The sequence below is a fragment of the Sander lucioperca genome, chromosome 3 (assembly GCF_008315115.2).
Source record: "Sander lucioperca isolate FBNREF2018 chromosome 3, SLUC_FBN_1.2, whole genome shotgun sequence".
In the NCBI taxonomy this organism is placed as follows: domain Eukaryota; kingdom Metazoa; phylum Chordata; class Actinopteri; order Perciformes; family Percidae; genus Sander; species Sander lucioperca.
In genome coordinates this window covers 35,394,711-35,411,041 of record NC_050175.1, presented here as the reverse complement: position 1 = coordinate 35,411,041, position 16,331 = coordinate 35,394,711, and the positions used below count along the sequence as shown (strand labels likewise).

The 16,331-nt window shown below is 39.7% G+C and overlaps 1 protein-coding gene across 2 annotated transcripts in view; it reads right to left on the bottom strand.

Moving 5' to 3' along the window:
- ccdc102a (coiled-coil domain containing 102A) overlaps nt 1-10,080 on the bottom strand; it is a 105,961-nt gene extending 95,881 nt beyond the window's left edge. For both annotated transcript variants that reach the window (XM_031292729.2, XM_035999883.1), the window contains exon 1: nt 9,870-10,080. The gene's annotated coding sequence lies outside the window, so the exon portion shown is untranslated. The remainder of the gene's footprint in view (nt 1-9,869) is intronic.
- Between the last annotated feature and the right edge of the window lie 6,251 nt (nt 10,081-16,331).

The window sequence follows — 16,331 nt, the reverse complement described above, 5'->3', positions numbered from 1 at the left end:
TGTTGATATCCCACACAGGAAGACAGACAAACAAAGGCTCTGCTGTACTGACACACAGGACACAAACTGGAGAGAACAGGCCAAAACCATATTTGCCAAATGTGAATAAAACACTGTGAAAAAGAGACAAAATGAATATTCAAAATCAGTAAGCGACGTCCGATCAAACAATAAGTAAACAGGACTTTGATGCCAACTTTACATACTTGGTCCTTTGTACACAGCCTAGTCAGTAAAGTATTGATATCAACTATGCCGTAGAGTTATAACGGTATGAGATTTTCACAGTATGATAAACGTCTCAGAAAATATCACGGTTTCAGGGTAAACAGTATTTCACAATTATTGTCATCATCATAATAAGACCTGACCGTCGGACTGAAGAAATTATTTGGTTAAACAAATCATGATTGAAACTTGAAACCGTTTTTTATGGAAGCATGTATAAAAAGTCTCTTTAGAAAATAAATGTAAAAAAAATTTCAATACCGTAGATTAGAGCTGGGCGATATGGAAAAAAATCTAATATCACGATATTGTTGACCAAATACCTCCATATCGATATTGTGGCGATATTGTAGGGTTGACAATTGGTGCTTACAAAAGAATATTTACACAATGAGATTTTTGATAAATAATCATCATTAATGTCTATATAATAACTAAGTGGGTAAAGGCAAATAATAGAAAAGCTAGAACAGTCTGGTAAATTCAAAAAATGACATCACTTTACTGTAATCTAGCCATTAAAACCAGGGACAGATAACACTTGTGTCATATCACAATATTACGATATCCAAAATCTAAGACGATATCCAGTCTCATATCACGATATCGATATAATATCAATATATTGCCCAGCCCTTCCGTAGATAAGCAAATGTTCACAGTCTGATAACCGTCACTTTTTATACCACAGTATACTGTGAAACCGGTATATCGCTGCAACCCTATGCTGGTCATTTCTATAAAAGTAAGCTATATTGTTGAAATGTGCAGTTGATTATATCATTATATAATTCAACAACAATTTTCAAATCAGTTGTCATTTATTGATCAAAAATGCCAAACATAATAACTAATGTGAGGATTTGATGCTTCTCTTTGTTTCATATCGTTAAACGTCTTTGGGGTTTGTACAGTTGTTTGGACCAAACAAGCAACTGGAAGGCATCCCCATGGGTGATTCTGACTATTTTTTTTGTTTTTTCACTTCTAATAGTGACACAAGAATAAAATAATATCCTTAAAAAGGCAGCTTAGTTTCTCAAACCATAGTAACCAACCCTTACCCACAGTATTTATTCAATGTACTGGCTCATTAGCTCTCAATAGCAGTACTTTCCTTCATTGTTTGTTCCCTTTTTAGTATGTCCAGTGTTTACTGTATGCACCTAATACACCAAGGCAAATATCAATTAGTGGAGCCTAGTTACATATAACTAAACAGTCTATCCTGAAGAAGCCTTCAGGATAGAAGACCTTATAAAAAACAGGAAGACCTTATTTTTTATATAAACAAATAAGATACTATGATACTACCACACATAGGGTTGAGTATCGCTTGGGTTTTTACGATACCGGTGCTAAAACTTTTTAAACAGTGCTTAAACGGTGCCTGAACTGATACTAAAAATAAAAGAAGAGCAGAAAACGACAGTCGGTGACATTAAAGAACGGCTTGTTTATTGCTAGGGCGATATGGTCAAATTTAAATGATTTATAAATGAGTGATAATGGGTGATATCCTGATTTCACCAGTCAATTGCTGTTAAACAACAAAAAGAAGAACCACTAGATGGCAGAAGGGCATTTTGCAATAACTTTGAATGCACCATGAGCTTAGGAGTTGCAAGTGAATGCAAAATTAAAGGTCTTATGACATGCTGCTTTTTGTATTTTTTTTTTTTTTATATAGACCTTAGTGGTCCCCTAATACTGTATCTGAAGTCTCTTTTATATAGACCTTAGTGGTCCTCTAATACTGTCTCTGAAGTCTCTTTCCCGAAATTCAGCCTTGGTGCAGAATTACAGCCACTAGAGCCAGTCCCACAATGAGCTTTCCTTAGGATGTGCCATTTCTGTGTCTGTAGCTTTAAATGCTATTGAGGAGGAGAGAGGGGGGGGCAAGGTGGAGGATGGGGCTGTGGCCTTGATCAACTGCCACTTTGCTTGTTTGCAAGCCATGATGTCTCTCTTTCTCATGGGCGGGCCAAATTCTCTGGGCGGGCAAAGCAGAGAAAGGGGAGGTAACCTTTCCCCTTATGACGTCATAAGGAGAAGATTCCAGTTCGGCCCATCTGAGCTTTCATTTTCTCAAAGGCAGAGCAGGATACCCAGGGCTCGGTTTACACCTATCGCCATTTCTAGCCACTGGGGGACCATAGGCAGGCTGGGGGAACTCATATCAATGTTAAAAAACCTCATAAAGTGTAATTTTCATGCCATGGGACCTTTAAGTCCTGTTGGTGTTGTTTCTCCCGCAGTGTCCATGCTGTCTCAAAGTGCAGCTAGTCTCCTCTGTGTCTTTAGCTGCAGACTGTTGGACGTCTCGCTGTTGGAATCCTTTCCAGTGAAATACAGACACACGTTACAGACAGGTTTAGCCGTCAGTAATTTAACCATGTTTAAGCCAGCTACTAGCTAACAGTAAGCTAACGTTACATGCTGTGTAATCTTAACGTGCGTCTAACTAGCGTCACATGCAGCGATGCTTCCGTTTCCTGTTAACGTCTGTTTCAGAGCACCAGAGAGCAGCGCAGGCATTTAAGTGGCACCAAAATAAGCAGTGCTATTCGGTCCGGTAGATAATTTAGTCATTTAGTAACCATTCGGTACCCAACCCTAACCACACACACACACACACACACACACACACACACAGATCAGACATGGTGTCTGAAACAGGAGCACATGGCTCTTGTTCAGTCTTATGCCTTCAGAAACGCTTTGTTTCCATGACAACCACACACAGAAGTCCCCTTTCAGGTTGCAGTGTGTGTGTGTGTGTGTGTGTGTGTGTGTGTGTGTGTGTGTGTGTGTGTGTGTGTGTATGTCGGTGTGCGACGGATGGATACGGTTTTCAACATTCAGGGCCAATAAGGGAGACTGAATTGAGTTAAATGGAGGACAGGGGTGTGAGAAAGAGGTGAGGATGGAGGCAGAAATGAAGAGAGGGCAGAGAGCAGACTGGTAGGGGCACTACCACTATCACACCAACAAAGCAGGCAGCTCCAAGCAGCACAACAGATGGTGCTGTCTGCTATGTTAAACCTCAGGACAAATGTATGCAGGGGTGCAGGGATACCCCTCACAGCCCCATGATCCTCAATACCTTCCCATCAAATAGTCACATTTAATCAACCTTTAAAGCTATTAGTGCGCGATTATTTTATATTAATTAACGTCCGTAGCATTCAGGCCATTACCAAATGAGTTGATACAAAACTAAATTAAGCCCATCAGCTCCACAAAACTCTCTGTATTTCTCAGTACGGCTAGGTTGACTAAATGCTGTAGTCCGGCGACTTTTGCGCGCAGAAGCTTGAGTGATGTGTTTTCAGGCCTTGACCCACCAACCCGACGGCTGACCGTCGGCAGAAAAGGCAGTCGGACTGATCAGTCGGCTCCCCAAGGTCCAAAAAGTGCCTCAGAACGCACCGAAGCGACGCCAACTTGAGCGTACGTTCTGCGCGTGCGCGAGACGTAATACAAAAAATGAAAACCGGAAATGACGAACGCGTCACGTGGGTCTGGCTCCTCTAGCTGACCGATAATGGCAGCTTGTTCGAAATGCGATCTCGTATTTTACAAAAATAGTTCACTGAAACGTGTTTCTGAAAAAATTTTAAGCGAGAAATAGGCCGTGCGGTTGCTGAATCGGTCTTCATTTCAGATTGACAAAGGTCAGTTTAAAAGATTTTCGTCAGATTTTGAGAGGTTAGCACTCCACCAATCAGATTGGGCACTGCGTCCGACTCCAACCCAGCAAGTCAGGTCGGCCAAAATGAAGGCCGGCGGCCCCTCCGACAGACAACGGCACGGAACACACCGAACAGACTCGAGTCACCGACCTCGCCAGACTGTCCGACGGCCGATAATCAGGTTGGCATGTCAGGGCCTTTACATCACCGCTGAGAAAGGACAACAACAGCGTTCCGCTTTGAGACGAAGAGGACTGCCGCAACAGGTGAAGGATGGGCCGAAAACCCAAAGAAGCGCCCGCGAGGTGTTTCACTCAGTGATTGTGCTTCTAAGAGAAGACCTACACGTTCAGCACAATGACTAAAATCCCAAAAAGAAAGTGGCCGACGGACCGACTGCATTTCTTCTGCATAAAAACTACAAGATAATGACCTCTTCTGAAGAGACCATCACGTTTTTTTTCCTCCTCGATTTGTCGGGATAAATGCTACTATCAACTGTGTGGAGGAGGGGTGGGGGTGGTGCGCGAGGTCAACAAAGGCTAGTGTCATGTGGATGCTCCAACAATGACAATGTATGACAATGTCATAACTTGGAATTCCTCATGTCGTCGACAGAAACTACGCACTATAGCTTTAAAGCAACACTAGAGAACTTTCCCCGCCTCGGTCCTCCTACAGGTTGGAAGCGGAATTGTCCATTACATTTCATTACATTATGCAAGTTTGCCAGATTGGGTAGCGGATCTGTAGTTCCAATGAACTGGACAATGTAATGTAATGGACAATTCCGCTTCCAACCTGTAGGGCAGTCCCTCCAGAAAAACGCGATTATGCGATCGCATAATTCAATGCATAATCAGCCAAAGTGCGCATATTTATGCGAGGGCTGCATTTTTTCAACAACAAAAAAAAGTCAAATATAAAAAAAATCATAAAAATTCTGCGTTTACTTCACACAAGAGCATCCATTTTTCGTTATGAAGTGACGTAATTACGCGATGTGGATATCAAAAAGCTGCAAACCCCGTGATGAAGCCATGATGAAACCGCAGTTTTTGCAAGTTCCCGCAATTTTTGCAAGTTCGCGCAATTTCATCGCATAAAATTGCATAAATATCCCGCATATTCCATCGCATTTTTTAAGAAAACGTGCCGCATAATCAAGGATTTTTGCCCGCAACAATCACAAAAAAACTTTTTTCTGGAAGGACTGGTAGGGGGACTGAAGCAGGAAAAGTTAGTGTTGCTTTAAGGAGCCATTCCACCTGTCTCCAGTTAAAATTGTTTATTTGGTTCTTCTGGATGCGGAGCTTATTTTTCCATTCCTTCCTTTATGTGGTTTGGAGATGATTCACAGACTCTTTGAAAGTGGTGAGAAATTGAACTACTTCGAAAAACAGTCAAAATTGCAGCGGCTGCACAGGCTCTGTCTGCAAATGACCAGATCACCCAGGAAGCAGGTTAACTCCAGCTAAAGTGCCGGTCTGTTTCTCAGTCACTAAAAAATATGTACATAAGCTCTACAGCAGATATTGTTAGTGTGCTGAGGCGAGGGAAGCGGCCTTTAATGTGAAACCAGCAGCAGTTTAGGTGACAGCGACGAGATGGCAACAGTGTTATGCTAACTCACCAGGCTCGAGACCACCCGGAATATTTCACCATATCAATCAAAAACATAATTCTTTTCTCCTGCTGCTGAAATGCAGTGCAAGTGGGTGGTTGATTCTTGTGTTTATTTAGGGGTCTGACAAACTGATAAAGTGTGGGACTTCCTGTAGTAGTTTCTATTCTTTGAAGACAAGTCATCCCAAACATTACAATGATGAAGGATTTCTTTTCCAACCAGATGGTGAATTGGAATGTATACCTAAGGTTTAATTATAAATTAGTCATTTGGTCTATAAATATCAGCACATAGTGTAAAATGCCCATCACAACTTCCTTAAGTCCAAAGTCAAGCATGTTTTGTCCAACCAAACAATCCAAAACCCAAAGATACACTACTCAATTTACTGACATATATGTTTGTTATTTTGGCTTGCTAGTTAACATTATTAATTGAAAATCAAAAGGCTTAATGCTTTTCTGTCGTTTGACGATTTAATTAATTGACCAATCATTTCAGATTTAATTAGAGGTGCAACGATGAATCTATTAATTGATTAGTTGTCAACTATTAAATTAATCGCCAACTATTTTGATAATCGATTAATCGTTTGAGTCATTTTTTTATTAAAAAAAATAAGATTTCTCTGATTCCAGCTTGTTAAATGTGATTATCTTCTAGTTTCTTCTCTTCTTTGTGACAGTAAACTGAATATCTTTGAGTTTTGGACTAAACAAGACATTTGAGGACATCATCTTAGGCTTTGAGAAACACTGATCCACATTTTTCACCATGTTTTGACATTTTTATAGATCAAACAACCAATCGATTAATCGAGAAAATAATCTACAGATTAATCGACTATGAAAATAATCGTTAGTTGCAGCCCTACATTTAATTCAAGGGGAATGCAGACCTAAGACTACTAGAAATGTTCAATACCAGCGCCAATTTGATGCCCAACATTCTGTATCGACGTGTAAACGTAGGGTTGGAGTTTGATAGCATTTAAATCAATCCTGTCTATCCCTTTATCAAATCTACCAAATGTTTAGCGTTCAACATTTACAAGTTGTAATTAAAAGCAGTCCACATTTGCTCCCTGAGAAGCCAACAACACTACAGATTTTACTGGTAGCCCAATTAATGTTCACAAACTGTGAAATTAAATGTGTCTGGCACACTGAAATAACAGTTTCCACTGGCAACAAATACTGAAGATCCCCAAGAATAACTATTGAGTTCATAAGCTATATGAATATCTAAGTTCAACTGGGAGACTCCAGATCAGTTTCTTTAACACTTCTCCAGAGAAGAGTCACCAGTCTGTTGGTCTTGTTGGGACTACAAAATCCCATGAGGGATGTTTTGTCTTTCTCACAAATGGCTGGCTGGCTTGCAGAGAGCACATTAACCACACAACAGCAGCCCAATGTTTATTTTAGCCTTTGTGGAATTAACGTTGAGTACCTACAGCTGATATATTCTGCCATTAACCATTTGAACCTGGGATAGCAATGGTCAATGAGAAGCTGCTACCTGAACCTTTTGCACTTTGTGCCATGATTAAAAAGGTGCTGTAGGTGGGATTGCGAAGATCCAGGACTTAGCCCAACAAATTTGAACATTGACAACTTCTCAGTCCCTCCCCCCTTTCTGCTAAAGCCCAAAACGGTCTCCTAAGCCCCTCCTCCCACACAAGGGAGAATGAATGCATGTGCATGAGCAGCGATTGACACGCAGTCAGACCCCCCCCCCCCCCGGCCCTGATTGGTGCATCTGAACAGGGAGCGGTGGATTTTTGCAAATCGCACTACAGGCTGCAGGTGGTACCAGAGGAGCTGGATTTTTATTTTAATGACCTGCTTCATGTAGTTCAACTCTAACATAGGGTCAGTTTCAGCAAATATGACAGAAAGTTAGTTCTATAATAAAAAGGTATTGAGGTTTTATACCCAGTCATATCCTTTGCCTCCCTCCTACATATATTACCATTACATTCCAGTCACAGAGCTATGTAAGTTTTTCTCAGAGGAGATTCCCGATGGTCTTTGAAAAACCCAGAATGCCAATGAACAACTCCTTGCTCATTTTGTGCAACACAAGATGAATATTCATACATTTTGTGTATTCAATTAGTAGTATGCAGGGCTGAACAATTAATCGTTTTCAAATCGAAATCGAGATTTGAAAGAATGCGATTAGCTAATCGTGAAGACCGCGATGAATCAAATGCAAATATTTAGTTGAATGTTTGGTGTAACCTTTGGTATAACATTTTTTGTTCCTCTTTTTATTATTATATTTCTGTTTTTTTATAAGATAAATGCTGGAATAATGTTGCATATCACAGATTCAATGTCCCATGCTTACGAAATGGAAAAGGGAAAAAACGTATTGCTGGCAGTTCATATCTATGTTCTTATCCTTGCATAAGAATATGGAGCAGTTTTGATGGTGTCTCATGTTAGAATGCTCCATGACGTTTCATCTGTTACAGTGAATAATGAACTTTAGCTAAACTTAAAAAATAAAATCGCTAATCGCAATATCTGGCAGAAAAATCGCAATTCCATTTTTTTCCCCAAATAGTTCAGCCCTAGTAGTATATGGAAAAATATATATAACTGACAATAAAACATTTTAATCTTGGTACACGTCCAACAAAGCAGACAGGGAGATATGGCATATCCATCTGTGTTTAGAAACAGAGCCACAACTTTGGACATTGGTTCAAAATCTTTAAAATATTTAGATGGAATATTTTGGAAGATATTGTAAAGACCTTCAAGACAACGACGAGTGCTGTTACACAACCTTTTCAATTCATCGTTGGAGGTCTTACAAGATGCTTCACTCCGGGACTTGAATGTGCATGAGAGGCACAAAGCGGGGGCAAACCCAGCCCGACCTCCGTGACTCAACTTACATTAAGCTGATCCCGGACCACCACTGCCGAGAATACTATATAGGCTACGTCTCAGTATGTTCACAACCATGTACAGATGGTTTACTCAGTTTTCCAGTGAACCTCTCTTCACAAAGCGTGAATCAATCCTCAGGTCATATCTCAAAATACCACGGTTTAGTAATTTTGCCTTCTGGCTTTTTCATTTACTGCAGTTATATGGGTAAATGCAGTGGTGTAGTCTAATGTATTGCAGTGGGTATACTGTACTGTATATGTATGGGCCTACACTGTATACTATGTGGGCCAGAATGGGCCTTTTTCCTGCATTCTGACACACGTTTACGCACCAATTTGCGGTGGAAATACCTTTGTTTAGCCTATGTGAAGAAGAAAAACACAGATGACAATTCAAAATATATCAAAATTGCAATGCAAAGTATGTTGTTACGTGTCATTGGGCATTTTTAAGTTGGTATATGGAAATCCTGGAGCTTTCTTAGTGGGTATCCTGCGTATACCTGCTTATCACGTAGACTACACCACTGGGTAAATGCATCCTTCGCCACAGATGAGCTCATGAACATCAGGCAAAAAATCACCAGCAGACTCAGTTACATACTATATCGTTTTTGCAAATTCTGTACCCATTCAGCCTCTCTTTTAATTCTTATGTAAATTAAACATAATTTTGCAAATAGTGTTTCTGTATGTGTTTATCTCATATTAATGTTCAATCAGTTTGTTTGTTTATTTATGCATGCACCAAGGCAAATTCCTTGTAAGTAGCCTACTTACCTGGCAATAAATCTTTTTTGTTTTTCTGATTCTGATTCCAATGTATATTGTGGTCACAGTTGTTACTGTTACTGAACATCCAGACATTTTTTTTCTTCAGATTGTCTCTTCTGTAGAATAAGGCAGCTGTGACATTCATATAGCCTATTCATCATTTCTCGACAAGCCAATCTGCCCTTACAGGTATAGCCTATCACTGGGGTTCCCCACTTTGGGAACTCCTGCTACAGGCTCTGGAACTCATTTCCCTTACATTGCAGGTAGTTATACATCTACATAAACGAGTTAAACATTTCAAAAAAAGTCAATGAGCAAAGGGAAAACAAAAACACTGTGTGAACTTCACCGGGGCTTCCACAGTCAAAGTGCCTTTTCCTTATAGCAACAATGTTACCAACATACCGGGAGATAAACATACGGATAAAGCAATTAAGGAAATATCACTTCAAAGCACACCATAGGTCTATTATTTGGCAATTAGGCTAATACCCAAAAAAAAAAGTCGATGCACATGGAGAGAAAAGGAGAAGAACAAGATATTGTTCGTGTCATTTGACACCAGTGGGTCTCAACGCAGCGTACTCAGTCAAACTATCAGCCACTATGACAACAAAAGCAAAGGGGAACGTACCGTAAAGGAAGCGCCGGTGAAGAATGCTGTTATCTCCGCCTGCGATATGTGTTTTATCCCGGTAAAGCAGCTAAAGGTTCCGTCCGTTTTTTTTTTTTTTCTTCCAGCCAAACCCCCGGTCTGGTGGTTGTCCTCTTTTTGCTGTTTTTTTCCCTTCTGGTCTGGATGGAAAACGTCGTCCTCGCTGAGGAGAGAAAACGGGAGGGTCTCGAGCGTTTGGACAACCCCTCCGACCAATCGGCTATAGATATGACAAGTATTTCCCGCTGTGAGCCAATCGGGTTCTGTTTCCAACACACAGCCGTGTGCTTATTGGTTGGCCAAATGAAGACCTCCCAGTTGAAATACTACAGCACCGGGAGAGGAGCTAGTGGAATGTGATCTCTCTCATGTCTCACTTACTTTAGCTAATGCTGAAGAACAAAGCAGACAAAGTTGTTTTTTATCAGAAACAACCCACAGTTTGTAGATCTATAGCCTAAACATATTCAGGAGTGTTTTGTAATTTAAAAGCATGTGCAAAACAACAGATATCATATTTCTGTACTGATTAGTATTCATTTGAAATGAAATTACCGAGAATATTAAAACTGACAGTCGAATTCTAGATTTGGAGAAGCTGGAACTGGGTCATATTTTTTTTTAATTTTCGCTTGAAATTACTTAAACAATTAATCAGTTATTTAAAAATATTGTTTTAATTTAGAAAAACACACTTTTTGTCAATTGATTATTTAACACCCAGTGGCTATTTTTTTAGTATTTCTTGGAAAATCACAGAGTCAAAATAAGGGATGTCCAAATCATCCTGATCCTTCAATAGTGAATACTGTTACTATATTTTTCATCATTCTTCCGTCATAAAGCAGCACATGCACACTTGAATAGAATTATGTGTTTGACGGCAGAGTATACTCTGCTTTAAGGAAATATAACCGGTTTCCTTTGATGATTTCCCATGGTATTTTGTATAGCATGTGAAGTATTTGGGGGCAGCTCTGGTTCTTAGGGGCCTTTTACGTGTCTGTGCTTAGGGGCCCATTGTCCTATAATCTGTCAATAATGAAACGGCTCTTAAACTGAGAAAAGTAGGCTATATAGTCATAAAAAGTTTAAATATCTCAATAATCTAGGAAAGTTAAGCTGAGCCAGTAAGGAGTTAGTCTGGTCGGCCTAGATAAGTGCTAAACTAAAAACAACACACCAGCTAAGTCTTGTGAGGTTCTATTACCTATGACAAGAGCTTCACAAATGCAAAAGAAAATGCAACACTGGCACCCCCTGATGGCAAGCCCAGGACCCTGGTCTGCCCTAAAAACAGCTCACAACGGCATGGCTGGAAGGCCTCTATTAACTAAGGCCGCAACTAACGATTATTTTCATAGTCGATTAATCTGTTGATTATTTTCTCGATTAATCGATTAGTTGTTTGATCTATAAAAATGTCAAAACATGGTGAAAAATGTGGATCAGTGTTTCCCAAAGCCTAAGAGGACGTCCTCAAATGTCTTGTTTAGTCCAAAACTCAAAGATATTCAGTTTACTGTCACAGAGGAGAGAAGATACTAGAAGATATTCACATTTAACAAGCTGGAATCAGAGAAATCTTATTTTTTTTAATAAACGATTAATCGATTATGAAAATAGTTGGCGATTAATTTAATAGTTGACAACTAATTGATTAATCGATTCATCATTGCACCTCTACTATTAACCCCCCATTCCTCCAACTTGTGTGTGAAATGTGTAGTTTTTCTACCCTGAAATACTATGTTGTTATTTAGGATATTTTGGCACAAATCTCAAATAATTAAGGTCTTCATTTAAAGCGACATTTTAACAACAGGACCCAAGACCAGGTACTAAAGAAGGCCATGCTAGGCCCTTACCATTTCAGCTGATCCTTTGGTGCTGCATATTCCGAAACGTATTTTCAACATACAGTGTGTTAGGGGGCTGGTAAGATATGCTTTTGTCCCGTTTTGATTCTTTCACGATACATGGGCGCAGATTCGATTTGTATTGCGATTTTCATTTATTGATCGATAGTATTAAGTATTGCAATTTTCTTTTCCTTCTTTAACAAAAACAAAAGTTGAAGAATACCCTTCTAGACACAATATCTAATGAGACATTTCTAAAAACGAATTGTTTTCTAAGAAGAATGCACATCACATGTCAGTCTGACATTTATTTCATTGGTAAAGAAGAACATAACATGGACTTTCTGCATTCACTCTGTTTTGCTGGAAACAGATATGATGTAGTCGTGGAACAGTATAAACCAAAAAAATATTTAGGTGAATCATTGGTAATAAAAAATATCGATTCTAGGGAAAAGACCACGATATATCCGATTTTCGATTATTATTTTTTCCCACCCCTACAGTGTGTTAGGTTAATTGCCATGTTTGAATTAACATGTACAGGGGTCCAGGATCATCGCTTTTTAATACAGTAGCTCCTCTTTGTTTTGGCTCTTAATAAATAAGGTTTGCTGGTATTTCATGTTCAATAAAGCTGTACCATATTTATAGCACTGTGGGCTAGAGGTGGTGTGGAGGTTCAGTCATGGTTGGTGAATCCAGCTAATTGGATGCAATCACTGCTGGTGAGGAGATAGTTTGAACTGTATTCTTGGTCTACACAACTGAATCAAAAGTTGTGTCTTGATGCACCTCAGCAGGCATTTTTGGCACAACCACTGACTACCCATGTATCATTTTGGCCACAATTTGTCATATTGACCATACACGGTCCAGCCATTTACCATGGTTCCACCTATAGTCTTGTTTTTTGTCACTGCACAGAGAATTATATTCTCACTACTGTCCATACCAGCACTAGTGTATCTCATTTTAATTATAGTTGTGGCTGTGACCATGTGGCAACAGTGCATCTATTAAGGAAGGAGAGACACAAGCCCCTCAAAAAGAGTACGTTTTCAGTGCTACAGCAGCAAAATATCAGACACACAGCCCGCATACAGAATATACAAGAAATAACAAATAGGATAGAATGCAAGAACAAATATTCAAAAAACAAAGAACAAAGGAAGAAATGTACAAACGCATATACAAGTTGGGAATTGTATTTATAAAGATATAAGTAAAACCTATGTTTGTGCAAGTTGCACACAGTACTGTGTTGTGATGTACAGTATACGAGTCTTATCTATCACTCAGTGATGAAGTGTTAAAAAGTTGTATTGCCTGTGGTAGGAATGATTTCTTGTAGCGGTCAGGGAGACACCGAAGCTTTCGGGGGCCTCTTGGAGAAAGTGCACCTCTGTTGGACCAGTGTGGGGTGGAGAGGGTGGTAAGGGTTATCCATGATAGATGACAGTTTGTTCAGTGACCTCCCCCTCTCCACCACAGCTTCAAATGCCTCCTGTTTGCAGCCAATAACAGAGCCAGCCTTCCTGATCAGTTTGTTCAGTTTGTTAGTGTCGCTGGCTTGAAATGGACTGAATTATTAGTTTGAAGGTGTTTTGTTCTACTCTGTTCCCAGGTTGGTTACCATTTTTTATTTTTTATTTTTTAAATCTGTTCATTGATGGAAATGACACAGTAAATATATAGAATAAAATGTATATCAGTAGAAAAATAATTTCCATTTTTTTCTAACCTTTTTCTTTAAACATCCATCATAAACATCATTCATCAAAATGCCTCGAACTAGCATTACAACACTACAAGTAAAAGATTAAGAGTAAAGTAAAATCTAAAATCAAATCAAATGTAAAACTAAAAACACAACAACAACAAAAAGAACAAAAAAGTAAAAAAATAAAATAAGGGGGTGGGGGGAGGGGGGACATCAAGGTATCATATCAAAATGCCATAATAATACTGATAACAACAACCTTAGTGAATTGTAGCATAAAAGTAGGTGTTTTATGAGCATTTGCCTGTGTACCACACATTCTCAAAAAATCTAGAAAAAAAAAAGGTAGATCATATGGGTTCGGACTCCAGTTCTTTTAAAGGAACATGCCGACTTATTGGGACTTTAGCTTATTCACCGTAACCCCCAGAGTTAGATAAGTCCGTACATACCCTTCTCATCTCCGTGCGTATTGGAACTCTTTCTGATGGCTCCACCGCTAGCTTAGCCTAGCACGGATCCTGAAGGTAATCGGTTGCAACTAGCCTACTGCTCCGAAAAAGTGACAAAATAACGCCAACATGTTCCTATTTACATGTTGTGATTTGTATAGTCACAGCGTGTACAAATAACAAGGTTACATGAGACACAGCCACCTTCTAACCGTGTATAAACTGGGAACTATATTCTCAGAAGGCGAAGCACTGCAACTTCTGCTACTTGGGCGGAGTGATTTGCTTGCAGCACCTGAGAAGCCCCGAGCAGAGAGTAGAAATGCTTCGCCTTTCTGAAACTATAGTTCCCAGTTTATATACGGTTAGAAGATGGCTGTGTCTCATGTGACCTTGTTATTTGTACACGCTGTGACTAAGCTACCGGTGGAGCCGTCGGAAAGAGTTCCAACACGCACGGAGATGAGAAGGGTATGTACAGACTTATCTAACTCTGGGGTTACGGTGAATAAGCTAAAGTCCCAATAAGTCGGCGTTTTCCTTTAAGTTCTCAAAGTAGGTAATGATGGGTTGCCATCTCAAGTGAAAGTTTTTCATTGACCCTCTCAATGTAAATTTATTTTTTTCTAACTTAAGAAAGAGCATAACATCCTCCAGGCAACGGGCTAGCGATGGAGGTGTGGTGGATTTACACCCTAAAAGGATTCTACGGCGGGCAAGCAGAGAGGTAAATGCAATGACGTCGGACTGGGCTCTGGTAACTGTTTCTGAGGGGATACCGAATATAAGGGGTTCGGTTCGATGGTTATATTGAGAGCCTCAGATCAAATTTTGAACACTCCCGACCAATATATTTCAAGGGAAGGACAGGACCCAAAAAGTGTGAGTAAGATTAGCAGGGTAAAAAGAACACCTGCTACAGCTTGCATCAGCTCCTGGATATATTTCAGCTAGCTTGGCTTTACTGTAATGTGCTCTGTGTAGCACTTTAAACTGAATAAGTGCCAAGCGGGCACAGGATGATGATGGATTGACTCTCGTCAGTGCACCTTCCCAATACTCTCCCAGATCAATTCCCAGCTCGTCCTGCCAGCTAGACCGAATCCTGGCTAGGTTGTGGTTCTCCAAAGAGATTATTTTCTGATATAATACAGACATTCCTTTTCCTGGCTTTATAAGAGTTAACTCCTCCTACGATTCGCGTGCTGGTAGGGTGGGGAAGGAAGGGTAGCAGATCTTGAGAAAATGTCGTATTTGAAGATATTGAAAAAAACAGTTGTCTAGGGAGGTTATGAAGTCTCTGTAGATTTTCATAACTGTCTAGGACCCTAGAGTTGCAAAGGTCTTGAAAAGAATAAATACCCCTCTTCTACCACTCCATAAAGCACAAATCCATAGTAGAGGAAAGAAATAGGTAGTTTTTGTGAATGGCCAAGGATAGAGGCAGAAACAAATTTGTAGTGAGAGCGAAATTGGTTCCAAATCTTAAGAGTGGATAGCACTGTAGGATGGGAGGTGAAGCGAGAAGGTATTAAAGGTAAAGATGAGTAAATTAAAGCTCTAAGGCTAGAACGCTGACATGACTGTTCCTCAAGAACACACCAGTTGATATGAGGAGAGTGTAACCAAAAAAGTATCTTTTGGAAATTTGCAGCCCTGTAGCAATGGATGAAACTGCGCAAAGCGATTCCACCAACACTATGTTGCCTTTGTAAAAGGTTCTTCGTAACTCTAGGGGCTTTATTGTCCCACATAAATGAGTTCACCATTTGACTGATTGACTGAAAAAATGATTTAGTAAGAAATAGGGGTAAACATTGAAACAAGTATAAAAACCTTGGAAGCACAGGTTAACATTTATTTTAGTATGGTTTGAATGCGAGCATGCTGAGACTTGAAATGTGCTTGAGTTAAATGATCCATTAGAATGAATATCACGTCTGGTGATTATGTTGCACGATAATGACATTTGAACCAGAGACGTATTTGTACACATGCACGACATTACATGCATATGGTCTGCATAGTATGCTACTTACACAGGCTCACCACCAGCCAACTGATTTCCCCTCAGAGACAGCTGAAGTGAATCTTATCGGATTTCTTTTGGCTCTGACTCAAATGGAAATGTGTCAGCTTTTTGTAAGCTGGGTTGAATATCGGTTACCTAAAAAGCCTAATGAGAAGATGGAGCCAGTGGCATTGTATTTCATCCTAGAATTGGAAAAGCTTTGGGTATCTGCTTGTGGATTGTGTAAATCCATTGGCAAAAATCTTAATCTAAACTAGTAATAGTTTCTTAACTGTACTGTACTGTACACAATCACCCATTAATCAGCTGTACCAAAACCAGTATAGCAGGCCTTCACTACATTAAAGGTCCCATATTGTAAAAAGTGAGATT